The sequence below is a fragment of the Equus caballus genome, chromosome 1 (genome assembly GCF_041296265.1).
Source record: "Equus caballus isolate H_3958 breed thoroughbred chromosome 1, TB-T2T, whole genome shotgun sequence".
NCBI lineage: Eukaryota > Metazoa > Chordata > Mammalia > Perissodactyla > Equidae > Equus > Equus caballus.
The window spans coordinates 111,081,816-111,091,257 of record NC_091684.1 but is presented as its reverse complement, the minus strand read 5'-3'; positions in this window follow the sequence as shown (position 1 = coordinate 111,091,257).

Here is a 9,442-nt window from a genome sequence, read left to right as displayed (position 1 = left end):
GAGGGGTAAACACAGACTCGGGCTTTCCCCTCTGAACCCCACCGCCACCTTCTCCGAGGGCCCCGGGCTGCCCCACAGAGCTTGAGGGGGTGAAGAAGTGATGCAGGTAAGAGGGAGCAAAAGGAGGTGAGGGAAAAGTCCTGAGGGAGGGTCAGAGCCATCTGTGCCCACACACCCTCCTCCAGTGGGATGTCAACAGCAATATTCTCAACGGATTCTGAGCTGCATGCTTCCAGAATATAGAGCAGCTGAGCTCCTCCCCCTCAGGCCAAATCTGCCACTGGAGAGCCTTTTTCCACTTGACTCATTTGTGTCAGAACCCTAATCAAGCTCCACTTTTATGTAACTGTTGGTGATGTCAGCACAGTGATCTGAGCATCCCTTTAAACGGAGGGCGAATTGACTTTTGAAATAACAATGTCAGGGCTTTCTTGCCACCTGCTCTGGGATGTCGCTGAAGTTCACATTGTGCACTTGGCAACGAATTTCGACTTCTTGTGGACACCCCCGGCCCTGGGCTGGAGCTGTGGCCTCCAGGAGGAGGGGACACACCTGGGGGTCCCATTCCCCTGAGCGAAGACCAGGCACAGAGAAGGGCTCACTGCAGGTGTTGGCCCTTGGACTCCCAGGGAGAAGATAGTGTCCACCTCCCGGCCTCAGTCTGGAACAGAAAACGGGTGAGGAATGGCCAGGAGCGGGGCCCACCTGGCAGAGCATGACTAGGAAAGAGAGGTCCTTGTTCGTGAAAAGAATGGCTATACCTCGGGCACTGACTTGGTGCCAGACACACGGTGAGGTGCTCTACGTCTTTTCATCACAGTCTTTCAGCTGCGAGGAAGACAAGCTGCTGGAAATTCATTGGCTCAGGAGACAGAAAGGCCCAGGGGTGGTCCTGGCGCAATTAGACCCAAAAGTATAAACAGTGAATGGTGTCGTCAGACATGCTCTCTCTCTCTCTCTCTCTTTCTCTCCCTGTCTCTGCGTGTGTCTCTGTCTCTGTGTCGCTCTGTCTGTTTCTCCCTCTTTCTCTCTGTCTTCTCTCTGTGTCTCTGTCCTACTCTGTCTCTCTCTATTTCTTTCTCTCTCTATCTCTGTCTCTGTCTCTCTGTGTGTCTCTGTTTATCTCTCTCCGTCTCTCTCTCTGGCCGTCTCCGTCTCTCTCTCTGGCCCTCTCTCTCTCTCTCATACGCCCGGAGGTACCCATGCTCATGGATGTTCTCACAGAGCCCTCTCGTCTGAGTTGTCATCTGGGGTTTCTATGAGCCTCCATCTGCTTTCAGAACTGTGTGCAAACAGTAGCCCACGAAGCTCTGGAAAGAGGGAATGTAAGACATTTCTATTTGTTCTGACCTGAAAAGCCAAGTGATCCAGAATGTGTGAAAGGAAGTCAGAAAAAGGAAGGAAGAACAGATTGCCCAGATTGTTGGGCCTGGTCACAACCAACAAGGAGCCTCTCAGACCCAAATGGTGTGTCCTAGTGGTACATAAAACAAGCCCCAGCATGAGCCCCTACCTAACAGTGCAGCTTTCAGAACCACCATGCCTTGCATATTGGAAGAACCTGCAGGCCTGGGTTGAAATCCTGGCCATACAGCTTTCTACGGTGTGATCTTCAGCAAATTACTTAACTTCTCTGAGCTCAGTCCTCTCCACTGTAAAATAGGACTAATAACTCCTACTGTGGAGTGTTGTGAAGATAAACCCATGTAACACCTTTCGCATGGTGTTTGGCATGTAACAAGGCCCAGGAAATGGCGGTAGTGGTGGTGGTGGTGACAGTGATGGTGGAGACGCTGGTGACGACGGCAGTGGTGGTGGCCGTGTTAGAGTTTGTGGTAAAAGTGGTAGTGAAGATGGCAGAGCCTGATGTGGTGGCAGTGATGGTGATGGTGATAATGATGCTGGAGTAAGGGGAGAGTGGGAGGGGTGGTTAAGACGGTGCTGGTAGGGGTAGTGGTAGTGGAATCTGCCTGTTCATTCCTCTACTTTCTACAACCAACCTGCACTTTCGGAAGACCAGGCATATCAATGACAAAATGCTCCTGCCTTTCACACACTCTTCTCCTAAGGGACTCCCAGAATCACCCTGCAGCATTCTGATCCCTTCAGCCTCATTCCACAGCAACTGAATGTGAGTCATCTCGCCATGGTAAATGTTGAGCTAGGCCCTGGAAGGGTCATCGTGAATAAAGACGCATGCCTTCTCTCACCTTCCTCTCCTCCCTGTCCTTTCCCTTTCCAGCCTCCTACGAGCTAGCTTTGCAAACACAGTGTGGTCCCTTCTCCGCCCACCCCACTTTTCTCCCCATCTCCCTTATTGCTCAGAAAGCTGGTTTCTTGGTTCCTGTTGTACTTGAGATCTCACACTAAGGAAACCCAAAGTGAACAACAAAAATACCAATTTTCTGAGCAGGGGCTATGAACAGACATTTCTCCAAACAAGATATATGGATGGCCAATAGGCACACGAAAAGATGCTCAACATCATTGATCATCAGGGAAATGCAAATCAAAGCTACACTATGATGTCACCTTACACCTGTTAGAATGGCTCTAATCACCAAGACAAAAAATAACAAATGTTGGAGAGGTTGTGGAGAAAAAGGAACCCTCATCCACTGCTGGTGGGAATGCAAACTGGTGCAGCCACTATGGAAACAGTATGGAGATTTCTCAAATAGTTAAAAATAGAAATACCATATGACCCAGCCATCCCACTACTGGGTATCTATCCAAAGAACTTGAAATCAGCAATCCAAAGTGACCTATGTACCCCTATGTTCATTGCAGCACTATTTACAATAGCCAAGACGTGGAAGCAACCTAACTGTCCATCAACTGATGGTTGAATAAAGAAGATATGGTGTATATATATATATATATATATATATATATATATATACACACACACACACACAATGGAATACTACTCAGCCATAAAAAAGGATAAAATCGTCCCATTCACAACAACATGCATGGACCTTGAGGTATTATGTTAAGCAAAATAAGCCAGATAGAGAAAGACAAACTCTGTATGACTCCACTCATATTTGGAAGATAAGCACACATGTGGACAAAGAGAACAGATTAGTCGTTACCGGGGGAAGGAGGGTGGGGAGGTGGGCACAAAGGGTGAAGCAGTGCACCTATAATGTGACTGACAAATAATAATGTACACCCGAAATTTCGCAAAGTTGTAAACTATCATAACCTCAATTGGAAAAAAAGAAAAACAATTTTCTCCTCAATAGAAACCAAGAACTCCCTCCTGCCTTGCCCCAAAGTTACCGAGAGGGAATTCCGCAACATTCCGAGAACAAGCTCGAAAAACCAAGGGAAACCTCATAATTGCAAAAGCAAGTTGGATTTAGAATAGAATCATCAGGAACCGAGTGGCAAATCTCAAAAGACGGTATTGACCGAGATCTCACTTTACCCTTAAGTGATCTGAACAGAGAGACGCTGTCCCATCATGTTTTACTGAAAACACATTGTCTATGGAAATTTTAATAACTAAGATATAAGGAGAGGAAACATCAGACCCGGAACCAGAGGCCTGACTTCAGGTACTGGCCCTTTAACAGAAAATCATTCAGTCTCCTGAGCATCAATTTCCACAGCTGCGAATTGGAAAAAAGCTTGACACTGGCCTCCAAGAGGCTGAAGGGACTGGATTTTAAATGAAGAGCTCTGCAAAGATGAGCCTTTTTCATTCTTTGGAATCATTTGAACATCTTTCTAGAACAACCAAATTTTCATCCTTGGGGGCCGGGCTGTGGCTCCCAGCTGTCCCAGTGCAATGTCCCTGAGCCTATCTCATTCTGCTTTTTCCTAAAAACCTAAATCGTAACGAGGTCAGTGATAAACTCCATTGAAAGAGGGTCAGAGCGGCCCTCACGCTGCCCTGGACTGTGCTCCGTGATGAGTGTTACTAACAGAAGCCTCTGGTACATTGAGGTCGGCGACCAGCAAAGACTTTGCAGGGTAACACATATATGTGTATTTTCCTGGGCTTCACAGTCTATTCCTGGGGAACTTTCCAAGAAAACAAGGAACAGAGTGATTTTTTTTAAATCTACTATGCCCTTTCTAACACTTCCATTCTCACCTGCCTGGAAATTTGTACGGGGTAGGGTGCAGAAAGTAAGCTAAGTGACACCAAGACTTTCAACTGAGTCTCATGTAGAGAACACTGTCATAACGTAGCATGAAGAGCAGTGCCTGGTTCAAGAAATACCTGGGATAGCCGATTGCTGGGTAACTGGAAGCCTGGGTTCTTTGTTTTTAAACCCAGCTCAAGTTTCCCTTTTCTGAGAAGTCTTCTCCCACCCCCGTCCTCCACTCCTGCTCCCTCTAGCTGCTCCCAGAACAACTTGGACATAAATCTCTAGATGTCTTTCACCCTGTACTGGAATCATTGCTTTAGCGCGGTTCCCGCCACCTGACCACGAGCTCTTTGAAAGCAAAGACTGTGCTTTCTTTCCTTATATCTCCACATCTCCAAACTCAAGGAAATTGAAATACGTCTGCTATTTGGTGTCAAGGATCATTTAGAATCTGTTCTCTCAGAGTCCTCACATTGTGGGGACAACTGTATTGATGGAGAGAGAACCCAAAACAGAGGTGGACATTTTGCCTGGACATTTTAAAAATTTAATTCCAGAAATCAGTGGTGACAAGGATACAGGTCAGAAAAGGTCTTCTTCTACCCCCACATGGCCTTAACACAATGAGCATCAAAGGGAATGCATATGGATCTCCTAGGGATCGGATCACATGTAGGAGACGCTTCTCTTCAGTGATTCTGGTTTCCCCAGTATCGGGGTGGTCTGGCTACCGTTGAGCCAGGCTGGCTCAAAGACACTTGGCTTCCTTCTTCAACTCCCTAATGATCACTGATACGTGAGAGACCTGTAGGGTCCTCAACAATGCAATGGGGATACTTGCCCCTGGCCCCCGTCTGTATCTCACCACTTTTGAGAACGTTGATTTGATCGCATTTCTAACCATGGGGAAATATCCTAAGCTTCTCATAGCCAAGTGGTGTTCCCAGAATCTTCCCCACATTCCACCACATGTCTGCCGCTGTCACTGTTAGAGGTTGGGTCTGGTTGGGAGCCAAGAAAATCTTACGAATTTCAAACCAGAAGACTTTTGTGCAACTTATCTTTCAGTGTTCTTACTGCCGTATTTTCAAGCCCCAGGCTTGGCCGATGAGGCAAATGCAGCTGTGTTTTCTTGCTGAGCAGCAGATGTCCATCCACCGACTGATGGGGAGAGTCTTTTAAAACCACAGCACAGATTGACGCCGCGGAAGAAAGGGACGCGATTTGCCTTCAGTCAGGGAATGCAGCTGGATGGCTCCCCTGAAGAGTATCTGGGCTGGGTTTCATTCAACCTTGCAAATACCTTTTCAGCCACTTATCCAGGACACTGCTGGATGTTAAATAATGAATTTAAAATTACCCCACAGAAATTTAGTCAAAGGACTTAAAGAATCCAATTGCAAAAGAGGAGATACAAAAGGCTTGGAAGTACGTAAAATTATGTAGTGCTTCATCAATTATTTTTAAAAGACAAATTAAAATGATAATAAGGAACCATTTTATCCCTAATTAAATCACCACTGATATTGTAGAATTAGACCAACAGTTTTGGAAAATGGACAATAAGCACATTTATCCACTGAAGGTGGGACTATGAAATGATACCTTTCTGGCAGATTACTTAGAAACATTGCATCAAACCCTGTAGAATGTATCCATCCTTTGACTCAGCAGTTCCACTTCTAGGAATCTATTTTAAGGAAATAACCAATGCTTACCTTTTTGTCACATGTGGAACGATCTATATTGCTGCATTGTTTAAATAGAAAAAATCTAGGGGCGGCCCAGTGGCTTGTCAAGCCATGGAGTGGCATGTGTCCCATATATAAAGTAGAGGAAGATGGGCATGGATGTTAGCTCAGGGCCAGTCTTCTTCAGCAAAAAAAAGAGGAGGATTGGCAGCAGATGTTAGCTCAGAGTTAATCTTCCTCAAAAAAAAAGAAAGAAAAAATCTAGAAACAATGCAGTTGAACAATGTGAACATAAGAATGTTATGATATGTACATATATAGAATATTACGGAATCCCATGCAGCTCTGAAGAACCATTCAACATAATAGGACTTGGCAAACGTTTTCTATCAAGTGCCAGAGGGTAAATATTTTAGGCTTTGTGGGCCAAGAGACAAAATCAAGGATCTTATGTAGTACTTACAATAAATAGAGAAAACAAATTTCCACAAAATTATTTTATTTATTTTTTTTTTTAAAGATTTTATTTTTTCCTTTTTCTCCCCAAAGCCCCCCGGTACATAGTTGTGTATTCTTCGTTGTGGGTTCTTCTAGTTGTGGCATGTGGGATGCTGCCTCAGCGTGGTCTGACGAGCAGTGCCATGTCCGCACCCAGGATTCGAACCAACGAAACACTGGGCCGCCTGCAGCGGAGCGCGCGAACTTAACCACTCGGCCACGGGGCCAGCCCCCCACAAAATTTTTATTGACAAATTCAAAATGCAAAAATGATTAATTTTTTGGTAACACATGCCTACTAGTGAGAATAATCTCATTCTTTTTGAACTAATAACATTTTGCTTAATTGGGGTTCACAGTCAGTTTTCCTTATCATCAAAGCGATTTCAAATGTTCACCTATAAAAAGCATTCTTAGCTTGCAGACTGAAGAAAAACAGAGAGCAAGCCAGATTTGGCCTGTCTGTGATTTGCTGACCCCAGCATTTCCCAGCGCCCTGTGATTCCATGTGACCATATGACCAGTCCTGGTGAATGGGTCTCAGGTGGAAATAACACACATCACTCCAAGGCCACAGGCTGGGAGAAAATATTTGCAGGTTGTATATCTGACTTCTATCTAGAATACATTTTTTAACACTCTCAAAACCCAATAATGAGAAAACTAATAACCCAAGTTTTAAAAATGGCCAAAAGATTTGAACGGACACTTCAACAAAGAAGACATGTGGATTGCAAATAAGCACGTGAAAAGATGCCCAACATCATTAGCCATTAGGGAAATGCAAATTAAAACCACAATGTGATATTATTTCACATCTATTAGATTGGCTTAAATAAAATTTTTTAAAACTTAAAACTTGACCATCCCAAACGTTGGGGAGGAAAAGAAGCAACTGGAACTCTCGCATGTTGTTGATGAGAATGCAAAATGGTACACCACTTTGGAAAAGTTGGGCAGTTTTTTATAAAGTTAAAGGTATTTATCATATGACCCAACAATCCTGCTCCTAGATATTTACTCAAGTGAAATAAAGTCGATATTCACACAAAAATCTGTACCTGAATGTTTATAGCACCTTTATTTGTAATCGCCAAAAACTGGAAACAACCCAAATGCCCTTCACCCAGAGAATGGTCAAGCAAATGTTGTATATCCATACAAGGGAATACCACTCGGCAATGAAAATGAATGGAACTATTGATAAATACAACGACATGAATGAATCTCCACTGTATTTTCTGAGTGAAAGGAATCAGACTCAAAAGGTTACGTGTTGTGTGAGTCCATTTATATTACGTTGTGGAAAAAGCAAACCTGTGGGGCTGGGAAGAGATGGCTGTGGGGGGATGGGTGATGGGTGCAGTGGATTGACTAAGGGGCAGCATGAGGGATGTTTTGGTGAGTTGATAGAACTATTCTTTATCTTGACTATGGTATTTGTCAAAACTCATTAAACTGTATGCCAGAAAAGTGAATTTTACAGTATGTAAATTTAAAAATAAATTTTTTAAGAAGTTTTTAATTCTCATACATGAAGAAAGAAAGAGACACAAACACCACTGCTTGGACCACTGAGCCAAGCTCAGTCCAGAGACCTGGCCTGGCTTCTGGCCCCTCCCTGGGTCCAGCATGAGTGTAAATGGAGGCAGAGGCCCTGGGAGGATGTTGACGAGCATTGTCCACTAGTGCGAGACCTTCAGGCAAAGGGAAGCCTGAAGTCGCCAGAGCTGTCCAATGGACACCTTCAGTGAAGATCTAGAAAGACGTCTTCCAGCACCTGACTCTTGCCCTTTGCACAGTCTAGGCAAGCAGCTCCCTGTGTTTGTAGGCAGAGTTTCTGCCGCATCCACCTCGTTCTCCATTTCTCTCTTTTAGACTCGAATCCTCTTGAGCAGATGCAAATGCAAGTCAGGGAAAGACGTCAAAAACTCCTGTCTGAATCAGCAGCCTGGGCTGAATGTCCAGCTGAGCCCAAGTAGAGTATAAAGAGGTGACGACAGGTACTACAAAGGTGCTCCTGCCAGTCCTTGCCTTCCACACAGCCATGTTCTTCCGGAATCACACACTCAAAGCCTGCACTGCTGGTCCAAGTCATTCTGCGGCTTAAGTGACATGAAGTGCAATGCCTGCCCCCAAGCAACAGCAGGCACAGGTTGGCTGCTGACTCTTGTCAGTGTGGCTTTCATTCTGCCTCTTGCTCCTAAGGGCTGCACCCTGGGATGGGAGCCCAGGCTGAAGGCAGAAGGTCAAACAGTCAACTAGCGTTTCACGAGCACCTGTGTGGCCCAGTATCCTGCCCCAGTCTGTGGAGGTACTCCTTTCCACTGTGCCCCTCAGAGCCTCAAAAGGTTCAAAGAGGCCGTGGGCTTCTGCAAAGGAGCCTTCAGGGAAAGCTCAGTTCTGCACAGAACCAGCCCCTCAGCAACTGGGGAAGGTGTGGGTCTTCCTCACCCAAGCTTCCAATGAGCTTGGCACCAAGTGCAGGCTTGAGCCACATCTGCGGAAGAACGAACGAATGCGTGAATGAAGGAAAGAATCTTACTGCCTGCACTGGCACCTGTTATGTCAGACAGAAAGCAAATGATCAAAATCAGTAAATAAAGCAAAGAGTGCAAAGTAGTCACTAGTGCGGGGCTGCTGCTCGCTGGCTAAATGGGGTGAGACAAGCGATTTAATCAGTTTCTTCAGTAGTACAGTAGGGGAGGTTGTGACATCTCCCTCATTGGGTTGCTGTGGGAATTAAATGAGGTAATACCTGAAAAGCACTTAGGACAAGGCCAGGAAGAAAGCAAGTATCAATGAATGATAGCTATCATTATCATTATCCTGATCGTAATCATTATTGCTATTCAACTGTATCAAAAGAATGGAGCAGCCAAAGCTGAAGCAGTGAAACGCGGACACTGCCTGCCGGTAAGCCATGGAGTCCCCCTGATCACCACATCTTCTGTATTATCCCTGCATTCTCTGTGTGTTGACATTTGTGCCCTGTTTGCACGTTTCTCCATCACTGTCGCTGGGCAAATTTGATCTCCTCATCAGCAGCTGGCAAACAACGGGCTGCGATCTCAAGTCTTTGGAAGGTCAGCTGAGAGGCAGCATCTTCCTAGCAACAGTTGCCAGGGAAGATTGTGAGAGTGAACT